Source organism: Bactrocera latifrons, unplaced genomic scaffold (genome assembly GCF_001853355.1).
Source record: "Bactrocera latifrons isolate USDA-ARS-PBARC rearing strain unplaced genomic scaffold, ASM185335v1 scaffold_122, whole genome shotgun sequence".
Classification (NCBI taxonomy): Eukaryota; Metazoa; Arthropoda; class Insecta; order Diptera; family Tephritidae; genus Bactrocera; species Bactrocera latifrons.
Genome location: NW_017534653.1, coordinates 382,335 through 396,828, shown reverse-complemented (window position 1 = coordinate 396,828; position 14,494 = coordinate 382,335). Strand labels below are relative to the sequence as shown.

General features: G+C 33.7%; 1 protein-coding gene across 3 annotated transcripts in view; it reads left to right on the top strand.

The window, feature by feature from the left end:
* The window catches only part of LOC108978473, an 82,359-nt gene that overhangs the window by 61,013 nt on the left and 6,852 nt on the right, over nucleotides 1-14,494 (top strand). The window lies entirely within an intron of this gene.

Sequence of the window (14,494 nt, the reverse complement as noted above, 5' to 3'; positions counted from 1 at the left end):
AAAAAAATCAAAAAAGATTACCCTACTGACCTCTTAAAAACGTTATTAAAGGAAATATATGAATATTTCCATATGAGGTTACCTTTTCTCTCTAAATTTAAATGTACCGTTTATTGAAATCTCTGTATGTAAGTATGTGCTATCAATTTTATACTTAACACGTATTAGCAACACAATATTTTTTATTTTTATCCAAACACCATAATATAATGAATTATTTGTTGCGAACTTCCTCATAAATGTCATATACCGAATGAGCGTTTGCTATTATTTTTGGTTCACTTAAAAGCTAGCCGCGGATGTTGTAAATCAAGTTATTAAATTTTTTTTGCTAAATTAAACTATTTTCAAACAATTATTATTTTCTACAGCTAAGCTAATTTATGCTAGAGTTAAACAATATATTAGAGAAAACATAAATTAATGCAGAGTGAAAACTATTTTATATCATAGGCCTTTTCGCATCAAATCCCGCTTGCCTTTAAACAGAAAAAAAGTAACAATAAATTAGCAAAAGTTTACCAAAGCGACATATTCTACTTTGTGAAAGCCTTAGCCATGTGAGTTCTATGTAAAAAACAACGTACGCATATGTACATGTAAAAGTACGTACATAAGTGTGTACATACATACATGTGCGCTACACAATTTTGGTATTGTTTTCTTCGTAGCGTTTTAATAATTTATGTATTTATTCAAAACTCGTCTGGCAATTTGGTTTTCATTTCAATGTCAAATTTCGCCCTATGCATTATAAATGAGCCACTATTAGTTCAATCCAAATTCATTAACATACACATATGTTGCTCAAGACATACATAAACATATATATTAACATATATAACACACTTTTATATATGTATTTTGATACATTTGCTCTCAAACATTATTTCATTGAATTACAAGTATAAGGGGACTATCGGCAAAGTTTGTTTATTGTTGTATTCCTCCATGTTGCAGCTGACCTTCTGAAAAGCTATTTTTGTACAATTACATTTACATGTGTGTTTTTTTTTTTTGGAACTTGTTGGTATTCAATTTTTTTGTTTATAAATAATGTTATGCTTCACATATTTTTTTCCAACGAACTTTTATTTATTTCATTAGAATACACAAGTTTAGTCAATATTGCTTCACTTTCAAAATATTCTATAAATTAAAAAAAAAAAAAAAAATTACAAGAAGTATGGGCGTTACCCGTACATGTTTGCTAATTAATTTTGGCATAATATAAATCACTCCTAAATTACTTCAATATATGTGTGCCGTAAGTATAATTTAACTAAACTAAGACTAGTAGCAATATTGTCTCTTAGAATTGTTTTTATTTTGGCACCGGTAGATCTAGAAAGAGTAAGTCTTCGTCTTAACGAAGATCGTATGAGTAAAGGAGGAATGGAATGAAACTAGAATACCCTTCACTAATAATAAAGTTTCCATACAAGAACTTGATCATTCAGTTTGTATGACAGCAACACTGAGGTTATACCTTGATTTTTTCAGTTTGTGTCCACGCGGATTTCCCGTAGTCTTCAAAAACCTCTTCAGCTAATTATAGAGCGCTTAATTGACGATTGGCTTTTATTTCGGTTCACAAACTATAAACTTTTGCGATTGAACTCTTCTCTTCCTTCAAAACCAGTGTAAGTAAAGGTTTTAAAAAAAGTCTTGCGGCATTTTCGCTAGTTGACGCTGAGAGCGCGTAGTTCTAGTTTTATTCGTCGCATTGGGTCATGCTATACCTTTTTGGAAAGCTCATTTCACGCGCTAACACGTGTTTGATTGATTGTAGTTTCTTTTCAGTCGTTCGTGAATTATAGCGTCGCAAACAGGGAGCAAAATAAAGAGAAAATGCGGCAAATTTTACAGTACTACTACGATAAAGGCAAAAATGCAGCTCAAGGCGTCAATAAAATTTGTGCAGTTTATGGACCCGATACAGTTTTCATTTCTACCGCACAACGATGTTTTCAACGTTTTCGTTCCGGTGTAGAGGTGTTCGAAGATGCGCCACACTCCGGAAGGCCTGTCATCGAAAATAGTGATAAAATCGCTGAATTGGTCGAAAGAGACCGGCAAAGTAGCAGCCGTACCATATGTCAAGAGCTGGGCATGAATCATCAAAAAAAATTTTATGAACAATTGAAAATTCAAAAAAAAATACCGCAAGAATTTTTTGACAAGCTAATATTTCATAGATCTATGTGAATATTTTGGACAAAATCAGCTGCTTTGGGAAGAAGGAGTGAACACTTGCATTCACATCTTTTTTATAATCTTTCAAAAACACACGCGTCAGTTCAAAGCTTTCGAGCAATTAGTTCATGAGAGATGACATTTTGTAATATGAAAAATATTGAGAAAAGGGATTTTCTTGGTTTAATAAAACACAGTTTTTTTCTTAAACAAATCGGCTGATAAACAAATCGGCTTTGCACTTCTGCTGAGTTTTTCCACTTTTATAAAAAAAATACTTATATTTTTTATTCCAAAGTATTTATATATGAAATACATATATACATATATATATATACATATGTACATATGTATATATGTATGTCTGCCTTCAAACGTTTATTCGCTTCTCAATTCCAATTTAATATAATTAAACGAATTACTGTTGCTTTCCTTTCATTCGGAACGAAGCTTTGCCCACATTTTTGTCAGAGTATTTACGGCAACAGTCTCATTTCATCTGATATTATACCCTGAATAAGGTATATTAACTTTGCTACTTTGTTTGTAACACACTGAAAATAATATCAGAGACCCTGTATATTGTATATACAGCATCTACCAGTAGAGCTGACGTGATTTTGACTGGATTTGTGATACTTGTGGCGAACACGTTTGTTTACGGGCTTGTGTCAAATTTTGTCAGTGTGTTCAGTAAGGTTTGCCATTTTGTAGTGTCCCGTTTCACTTTGATAAAATGCTTGGACATTAACCAAGATTTTTACGCAAATTCGCTATCTTCGTGGCAAGCCAACGACACTTTTCATCGAAAATCATCTTGTGAAATCGGGTTCATTTCCGGCTTAATCGTCAATAAACGAAATTTTTGCTTTTGGGGTGGCGTTTGGTGGCGTTTGGTGGCGGCGTCATCAATCGGTCAATAGAAGCTAACCGATAAAAATAAGGTTCTTGAATATTTTATATCTGTAAAGGGTATTGGAGCTTTATGTCCAACCGAAGTTAACATTTTATCGTTGGGTAAATATATATAGATATTTATAAGAGTATTTGCTGGCATTGGATTCTTACTTATTGCTCACGCTCAGCCTCCGCTATTTGCACATAAGGATATGATCACAATCTTTTACATACCGACTTATATCTCGCCTCGTTTATGGCAAAGCATATCGTTCACGCTTATACATACAGACATATATATCTGTCTCTTATACACATCTAGATGTGTATAAGAGACAGCACAAATACTGTATTTCTAGTGTAGCATAGCCCGAATAAAAATCACCGAAATCAGACCAATGTATTGAAAATATATATAAATGACGGATAATGAAATCTCGATTATCACTTTATCATGCTCTTCCTTACTTGTTCTTTAAAAAATTTTGTAGCGCTTTCATTGAAAAATCAGTTACGTAGTTACGTTAAGGCGGAAAATCCGGCAAAGTTTCAGATTTTTTTAAAAAAGTGTCCACTGTTCTCATAATGAGTTGCATTAATAAATTGATATTTGAGATAATCGTACTAGAATTATATACTATTACGGAGCTTTATGGTAAAGTTAATAAAGTTAATTTATTTCTCTCCATTGACTGACATTTTATTATTTTCTTTTTCTACAACTGAAGTCTTTTTTATACGACAATTTGACTGAAGACCAAAATGAAATAGTTAAATTATTTGAATTTTGGGAGTTTTGAAAGTTTATTGATTGTGAAAATATAAAGGTACAAAAATTCAAAACTGGTTTTGATTCAGCGAGAATTTTAGAAACTAATCGATTGTGCCGTTAATTAGTAAGTAGCTGAGGAAGTTTTTTAACTTGACGCCAACCCCCTCAGGATTATAAGGTTTAAAAAGTAGCAGATTACATTAAGGAGTCAGTGGGGTAACTGTATTCATAGAAATTTTTATTCTACATTAGAACTTTTTTTTGCATATCATGAGGTATGTCGTGGAGTCTGTAAACAAATTTTTTCAGAATTGTTTGATGACATCTGTCGGAGAAATGCCTGGGTGAATGAGATGCGTTTTTTCACTAGCGGACACGATTTCTCATGTTTGGATCATCTGAAACACAAAAACCTAATTTATTCTTAAAAAGTACGTAAATGGTTATCGTGTTGTTTTTGTTTTTTTTTTTTAATTTTTTCAAAACATTGTCAATAAATTATAAAGAATTATGAATCTTGTAGGGACGATAGCAAGGCATTTTCTGAACATTAAAACAAAAAAAAATTAAGCCAATCGTTTGGGTTGTTTGACCGGAATCATGTCAGTTTAAAAAAGTGTGCTTTGAGGAAAACGCGTTTAAAGTTTGAGGTACTGCCAGGTGTACACTCCGAGCGCTCCGAACGTCGGGTAGTATTATTATTTTTCAGCATTTTTCGAAACCTTTCAATGGTAAAGTGGATTTCTACATTAATTCCAAGGGTATAAGGGAACAGAAAATTCCAAAAAAAAAAAAAAAAAAATTTAAAGATTACCCTACTGANGAACAGTTATATATATATATATATTGGTTGCTGACGTTGTGGGCGTTGTTATCGCTTAGTTTCTTCCGTTGATGATGTGATTTCAAAGCCGACACCAACACACATTCGTTCCTGCAAATATAGTTTGGTCTGTGTGTAAGTGTGTATGTATTATGTGTGTGTTTCAAGAATATTTCATTGCAAACACGCATTAAGGTATTAAGCGTTTTGTTATTGTAATTGCTATTATGACATATGCCCTTATGCATTTATATATGTGCCTCACTATAATAGATATTATCACATCATTTATTATTATCGTTGTAGTTGTTGTTTGTATAGCTCATTACGCTTATTTGTGTCAGCTATTAATGATGACGTTATTGTTTTTGCTGCACAATGAGCTATTGAATACACATGTCATTATGGCTGTTGATCTTTTACAAAAGGCGTGTTGTAATTATGTTGATCACCGGTTCCATGAGCTTGATTTGCTGTTAAGCAAACATTTAAAGCACATTGTTTGTTTGAGACTAACTTATTGGTAAATTCCTGTTTTAAATTTTTAAGTCGATTAATGTTGTTTTTTCGGCTTTTGCTGATAGATTTAACCAATATATAACCATTTTATAACCAAAACTCATATTTTTTCAATATTAGTGGTTTCTATTTATAAGCGCAGAAATTTCAGTACAAAAAAAAAAAAAAAAACTGTACGATCGATCGTGTTATGCAAGGTCAATGTTGTTAATACATCCCATTTAAACTGAGCGTCCAAGCCGAATAGATAAAGTTTTTTTGTAAGTTGTTATAATCATCTTTAAGTTCATGTAAATTTTTATTCCCATATCCCAATTAGTATCACTGTATCCAATTAATCGGATTACTGCTACAGAATCATTGAAAATGTTGCAGAAGTGTTTTAGGGAGTCCACTTTCTCATAAACAAACGACATCAACTAAAGATCGCTAAAGCGATGTTTGACAACATGGCTGAGGACATCACATTCATCGAATACATCATTGCTGATGTCGAGACGTGGGTTTATGAATATAACCTAGCAACTGTTCAAAATAGACCGAAACCGATAACACTACATATATAGAAATGTATTCATTGAAGGTCATTCCATTTGCAACTTGTAAAAGGTGTATGAAACATTGAACTAAGTGTTGGTATGCTTGTGCGTATTAGCTCAAAAAGAGACCTTTTTGAAATTGATAATAATCATTTGCCTTATATAATACGTAAAACATATTTCCCAATCCCGATGAAATTTAATCAGATGATAATTATTATTGGTATTAAAATGAGAAATATTCGCCTTGTTCTCCTCAATAGTTCTAGGAATAACCCAATAACTGTTGTAGCGAAATTACGTATAGTTCTCAATGAAGTTCTACATTTAATAATATATTGTTAGAGTAAAGAAAGCATAATGGATTCTCTTCTTTAAGGTTTAATTGAGTATGGTTCTGGAGATATGAAAATAAATTATATTGACATTTTGATACAAATTGCCAGTTACTGGGCGAATCTTCAAAATGAAATTCTTCAAGTCTTTTTCATCCTCATCTTAACCTACATAAGTCTTGTTAGCAAAGTACGTAAATACGTTCATAAACTTACATCAATTCTAATACATTAAAATGTGTAAAATAAGCACCTGTCAAAAAAGATTACAACAATAACAAAAAACATTCAAATATAATGTTCTGTGAAGCTACTGTTAAAATCAAGTAAAGTTCAAGTATGTATATGTATATGTAAGTGCGACAGTTCGTCCTCGTTCTATCGTCGCCTGATTTGAAAAATACAATTCCTTATTCTTAATCCTCAATTCCAGTGATGTATTTAAGATGTTTTCAGTTCTATTAGGACTAAACGTTATCACACTTGTATTTCTATGCATGATAAGTATTGGATGTTGTTATTGAGGAATCATATATTGTGAGAATTATTTCAACTTAAACAATCAAGGAAGGGCTAAGTTCGGGTGTCACCGAACATTTTATACTCTCGCATCAAATACCGTATTTGTGTAAAGTTTTACTCCGCTATCATCATTGATTCCTAATGTATATATTATACAGAGAAGGCATCAGATTGAATTCAAAATAGCGTTATATTGGAAGAAGGCGTGGATGTGAACCGATTTCACCCATATTTCGTACGTGTTATCAGGGTGTTAAGAAACTATTATGTACCGAATTTCATTGAAATCGGTTGAGTAGTTCCTGAGATATGGTTTTTGGTCCATAAGTGGGCGACGCTACTCTAATTTTCAATTTTTAAAGAAAGCCTGGGTGCAGCTTATTTCTGATATTTTTTCCTTAAAATTTAGTGTTTCTGACGTTTGTTAGTCGGTTAACGCACTTTTAGTGATTTTCAACATAACCTTTGTATGGGTGGTGGGCGTGGTTATTGTCCGATTTCTTCCATTTTTGAACTGTATATGGAAATGCCTAAAAGAAACGACTCTATACAGTTTGGTTGACATAGCTATAGTAATTTCCGAGATAACAAAAAACTGAGTAGGGGCAGGGCCACGCCCACTTTTCCAAAAAAATTACGTCCAAATATGCCCCTCCCTAATGCGATCCTTTGTGCGAAATTTGACTTCAATATCTTTATTTATGGCTTAKTTATGACACTTTATAGGTTTTCGGTTTGCGCCATTTTGTGGGCGTGGCAGTGRACCGATTTTRCCCATCTTCGAACTTAACCTTCTTATGGAGCCRRGAAATACGTGTACCAAGTTTCATCATGATATCTCAATTTTTACTCAAGTTGCAGCTTGCGCGGACGGACGGACAGACAGACAGACAGACATCCGGATTTCAACTCTGCTCGTCACCCYGATCACTTTGGTATATATAACCCCATATCTGACTCTTTTAGTTTTAGGACTTACAAACAACCGTTATGTGAATAAAACTATAATACTCTCTTTAGCAACTTTGTTGCGAGAGTATAAAAATTACCTTCGGTTACACCAAAGCTATAATACTCTTCACAAATGCAAAAGTTTAAGTAATGAAAAAATATTTTTTTTCCGACCAGTTTGTACTCATAGTGTTTGCATGCTATAGTGTTCCGAACTGAATAATTTGTTGAAAGATTGTACCATTGCTATGGACAATAGACCATACCAAATTTCGTAAAGATATTTTGTCAAAGTTTTCCTTTACATGATTTTCATCGAATAGTTTTTATGTATATACATATGTTATAGTGATTCCATCTGTACAATTGCTATGGATATTATATCATTGCCTTAGACAATAACCCTTGTCAAATTTCTTCCAAATAATTTGACGAATGAAAAAGTTTTCCATACAAGCGATTGTTCAGTTTTTATAGCAGATATGTGTTACAGTGGCTCAATTTCGGCATTTCTGATAAATGAGCAACTTTGTGGGATGAAAAGGTCTTTTGCCAAATTACATATCTATCTCTTAATAAGAATATAGAGGGAATCTAGTGTATACATTGGGACAAAAAACAAAAAAAAAAAAAAAAAAAAAAAAAAAAAAAAAAAAAAAAAAAAAAAAAAAAAAAAAAAAAAAAAAAAAAAAAAACATCCGGAAATTGTAATTAAAATCTCCGGTAAATAATATTTCTAAAAAATCGTCAAGCAAGTGTTAGGGAGATGGTAAGAGGGTGCGACTTCGCTCTCGCGGGTCCGTTCAAATGATTTTGATAAATATTTTCGGTATGAAATGCGTTCTTGCTTCACTCGTCCTGATAAATCTGAGTTTGTTCCAAAAAGTGTACGATTGTGACCCAATTTAATGCTAATGAATACCAATTTTAAACCACTGTATTCATCAAATTTGTTTTGTTTCTCAAACGAAAATTGCCGCTCCGTGGCACCCGTTTTCAGTCGATCGAAGTGATAAAAAAAAATTCGCGGAAGGAGCTGTAGACCACCCCAAATAGTGCTTATGAAAAGTGTTTCGAGAATTGGAAAATCGTTGGCATAAGTGTATTACATCTGGTGGATATTACTATGTAGGCGTCAATGCAAATAATATTAAATATTTTGCGTTTTATTTACAATTTTCGGCTACTTTTTAGTCACAATGTAAATCTATTTCTAAATTAATAACGTAATATTAATTTGAAATTACCCTTTCTAAAAAACTCATTTATGTGAAGTATTTTCTACTTCAAAGTTTATTTAATTATTTTTTGAATCTAACTAGAAATCTGCGATTAAAATTCATTTTAACAACAACAAATAAATCCACTGTAATATACAATAAAATATCAAATATGGTAATCATCTGATAACATGTTCTTACAAATACATACATATATGATATACATACGCTCTAACACATTAATTTTGATATTTGAAGTCCATTTAATCGTTCGATGACATTTATTATTAATATTCTTTGAAATATTGGGTTAAGGTAAGCCTCTCTAATAAGTCGACAATAAATTATAATAAACTTCAAGAACAGCAACCGCTTCGAATTTCCACTTTTAGCCTCTCACATACACACACACACACATACAACTGAAATATGCCTACATTCATGCTTGCATACTTAATCCATGTCAGACACCACAAATGCAATTATTAAATTAAACACAAGTGGCAAAAGTTTAGCAGACCACTTAAGCGCACAATGACACTTTCCTTTTGAACATTGAAGACATTTTAGTAAATAAAATTATAAAAAAGTCAGTTGCAACTACAAATATTTAAGTAAACAGAAATTGCTTGGTTTTTTCACGTATTTTCTCTTTTGCCATTTACTTACTTGCACATGTCTGCTAGATCACTTAAGGTGCACAACAACAACAACGTTGCAGTATTTTTCATTTTATTAAAAGACTTTCTACAATTGAGTGTTGCAATACTTCTGCTGCGCGACTGCCAACACTGACAATCAGCGAACTTCCTCACACACACACACACACACTCTCCCACATGCATACATACATACATACATACATACGTGCACAGTAGCAGCGCAGTACTGCTGAATGCGCACATTAACTGTGTTTATTGAATTAATTTTTCAAACGACAAATGTTGCCTTTTTTTTGTTGTGTTTTTGTTGTTGTATATTTGTTGCTGATTGCTTGTTGCACTCATAAGCTTACAAGCGATACAATTGCATTGAGTCAGCGTCGGTGATTTATGGCAGAAAGACGACGTGTTGGTGGCGGACAGACATAGTGAGGGACACGCCTAGAACGTGCCTACGCGGTGGCGACACCAACAACAACAACTAAAAGCATAATTATCACGCGTCATTAAAGTGCAACACAACTGCTAACACACACACACACAAACACATAAATATAGAAGTAGTGCTAAATATATTATTTTTTTGTTGTTGTTGTCCACCGGGAGACATTCACTGCGACAATTGATTGAAGTACATAGCTAAATGCTTGTTAATTCACGGCAGATGAGAAAACAAAATGCGATCTGTTGAACTGTATAATAAATGCATAATAAAATATCGAAGCAGCTTTAATACATGTATGTGTTTCTGTGTTTGCGTGTGTGTGTGAGCTTTAGAATTTTTATTGGCGCTACAATTTCAATTAATGTTCAGTAGCACTGCTCTCCGGGGTCACATAAATATTTTCATTTCGAATTACACATTTATGTGTTACCGTTACTTGTAGTTCCAATAACAACTAACAACTACTTTTTTGTTAAATTATGTAATTAAATTGACACTGACACCCTTTTGCATATACAAATTATGTCATCATCAGTAAGACCAGTGATCTAAATTATTGCGAGCTCACAATGAAAATAAATAAATAATTGATGAAAAGTACACACAATAAATATGGGTGACAGCTGAGTGATACATAACGTTCGAACATACTGTCACTTTTACGACTTTCATAACTTAAACTGTCAGTTGGCTGAACAAAATTTATCGATTGAAAAGTTTTAATTGCCATGCATTTCTGCAATACGAAGCTGTCTGAAAAATTTGATTTTTTTCACAATATCCAATTAATATTCAACACAAATTCGAGTGCTGGTGTATTTAAGTTCAAGTGATTTTCCACTTTTCGATACTATTTTTGTAGCCTTGAGTCTCAGCTTCTACATTTATCTTTCAGCTTACGCACCACATTTTTTTTCAAGCAGAAATGACTCCGCTAGCGCTTGTCACTAGAAATAGCATCAAGCTACTTCAGCATCAGACACGATTGGGTGCCTGGTTACAGCGGAAACGCTGCCAACTGCAAAGCCGATGAGCGAGCCAGAGCGGCCGTCCTTGTCCAACTTATATCGGAATGGGTCCGAGTTCGATCAGCTATTGGCGTCTTATGTTCTAGAACTGGACTAATGGACATTACGTGTGCTTAGCAGGTGGTGGTCTTGTGTGACTGCGAGCTCCTTTTGGCCTCTGGACTACTTGCAATGTTCTTACATTACACTGTCCTATAGCCATTAAGTGATAAGACTTAAAATCTTTCCTACTCACTGTCCAGCTTTTGCAAGACTGAGACTTTTTATAGGCTGAAAGCGCTTTGTCGTTCTGTAACATACTTATAATCCAGTATTTAAATGCTTTTTGGTACCCCAACGGACCACTTGTCAAAAGTTTATGACATAGTCAACCACAAAACGCTACTTAAGGAGAAAATGTACGCTACCTTCACAGTTGATGAGGTGAACTATTATCATCCGTACTGTTTCGAGATAATAATTCTAATTGAGAATAACTAAACAGGGGTTTCGAAGACAAAGAAACATTGTTGGCAACCTATATGGCAATCTGCCGGCCTGGATTCAGTGAAACGCAAACGAGGTCCTTCATTAACTACGTCGACGACGCAACTTACTACGGACATGCGCTGACTGACCATTCACAGTGGAGCCACAAACACTTTCATCGACTCCCTCTCAGTTAATGGCGTACTTGAAGTTAAACCACCACTGTATACTGCCACAGGTTAAATTCATAATTATCCAGAATCAGATCGCGACATAACAAGTATATGTATATATAGTTTGCAACTTGTCCCCGCATGACTCTAATAACACGTTTGACACCCTTCTCCCTATCGACCGACCCCATCGAAACTGCACGTTTCCTGGGCCTACCTTCGGATGACCTCGATGACAACTTATCTGAACCTCACCACCTTAACGGGGACTAGAACAACCTACCTACTTAGAAATTTAAAAAACGAATCTCTGTATTACGCAGACCCCAAGCAAAAGTAATTTTTTGGTATTATAAGATTTTAACCAGTTTATTCAAAATACCCAAACTTGCGTTTTTTAAAATGCTAGATCTCCCGAACCTATTGTCTGAAAGCCGTGAAATACATGAAGGCTTAGCCAAACTAAAAAATATGTGGAATTCTAGTCGAGTCTTTTCTCACGCTAGATATGAACATTTTTGCCTGAGTCTTAGAATCTTCTGTTTACCGTCATTTTTGCAGATATTTATTTAGCATAAATGGTTAAAAACATAATGTGATTTTTCGAATTGGTAGTAGGTGTGGCTTTGACCCGATTTTGATAAAAAAGAAATGCCTTTATAATTTTCAGCTTTCAATTAACGGAAACGCGCAGCCCAATCCTTTCAGCCATAAGCCTTTTTATAAAATATATATTTGAAATTCATTGAAACTTTGTTCACGTAATAAATATGTGCAACTAAATATGTGTTAATTAATGTTGCATTAAATTTTAGACGGATAATCCTAATAATTTTTAAAATAAGCATACATTTGCGCATATGTCAGTGATTAGTAATAACCTGAAAATCCTGAGAGAGATTTTCTGATCAAGCGGTGTTATCTTGGATTAATACGTCATAGCCGCATTTAAGTATAATATATACTACCTGAATATATAGACGTGCGTTAATCTGGGTAGCATTTGCATTTATCCACACACTGAACAAATTCCGCTCATTAATATCGTTAGTTATTCAAAACGTATGCTTGAACCACATAACACACACACATACATTAACAACAATAATAAAAGCAAATGTAAGCATAATTTGTTGTTGTAGTTTGTGGCAAGCACTGCTGCTACTACAGGTGTTTGAGTAAATAATAGCTACTGACTGTTATGAACCAACTAACCGCAACTAAGCCACTTTCTGTTTACCTGGGCTTTGGCTTAATTGCACCGGTTTTAATGAAGTCTCAGATTACACACTTTGATGGCAGTCGGATATAAAGGTCATTTCCGTAATGTTGAGCTTTCAAAGCTAAGCGGGTGGTTTTCTCTAACCTTTGTGGCCGAGTTAGTGATATTATACTAGCATGTGGTCTAAATATATGATTTGATATTAGATTAACTTAGTAGAGTTATTTGATTGCTGGAATGTTTGATATATCAGTAGCCAAATAAAAGAAAAGGAAGGATAAAAGTGATTTGCCATTAAATTTTTTGGAATTTATCATATTTTTTAATACCTTGAAATCATAGTCTGGCATATGACACTTCTAAATGTTTGTTCCAGGCGGCAAGCTCGAAAAAAAATCCAGTCATAACGCGATAAATATTCTCTGCCAATGCAAGTTCACGATTTTAGTGCGCTACCTGAAAGTTTATTGTTTTTGTCTGTATGGCATGCCATCTAAATCAACTTCCCCCATTTCAAGCCTCTAAAGTGCTTAATCATAGCTCAATAGTGGTCCCCGTTGACTGTGGCCTTTTAAGGATATAATGGTGTCTCAACAATGGCTTGTTGATTATCATCACCCCAAATGCGATAATTTTGTTTATTAATATATCCATTTAGAGAAAAAGAGTGTTTCATCCCTGAACAAGAATTTCTTGCTAAAATCGGTATCGATGCGCATCCCTCGAGCCGCACCATTATTTTGGTATTAAATTTTCACGATTTTCCAGTGTTGTTCTGTAGTAATTTAATATTTTTCAATGCAAATTTATAATAAAGAACTCTAATATTTTCGGCATGAAAAGCTTGTTTAGAATACTTTTGAATCAGTTACATACAGCATTTATGAATACTATGCCGTTTCGTGGCTCGCTGACTTGCATACAAAATATTTTGATTCAATTTCTGCCGGACCAAAGATGACAATTGTGGTGTGAACTCCATTTTAGGAACATAATCGGATGATTGAAAATAATTTGAATTTAAAAATCGAGATCGTTTGTTTTATAGTCATACCCAGATGCGAACAGGTGCAAATGTATATCTTCTGCTTGTGCAAAAATCATTAAATGAGCTGACTTGCTTGAGCTCAAACACCGTTTTTTGTTACGAGTACTAGTCCTAAGTAGTTTCATGGCATTTATTTGAGCATTTGTAATCCACTAATGAATTTGCAAGGTGACTTTCATTATTTACTATTAAATGGTTTTACATATTGTGACAAAAAATTATCCGGAAATTGTAAATAAAATTATAAACAGTTAATTAGTTCTCAATATTTTTTTTTCGCTTTCAAAGTATTCCCAACCAGACGTAATATAGTCTTCGAAACATTTTTCATAACCTCTTTTACTTAAGAGAATTAGGTTTAACTCTTCGATCGAGTGAGTGCGGCCTCCACGAAGCGGCAATTTCAGATTGGGAAATAAGAAAGATCACACGGAGCCAAATCTGGTAATGGCTCGATGTTTTTTTTTTTTTGGTTTTTGGTGTTAAATTCGTTCACGAGCTGGATGCGATGGTGCATTATTATCGTGTATAATTCATGAATTGTTCCTCCACAATTCGGGCCGTTTTTTGACAGATCTTTTTACTCACGCCTCAATAGAGCCAAATAGAACTTCTTATTGATCGTCTGGGTCTCCGGAACAAATGCATGATGTACCAAAGCACGAATATCAAAA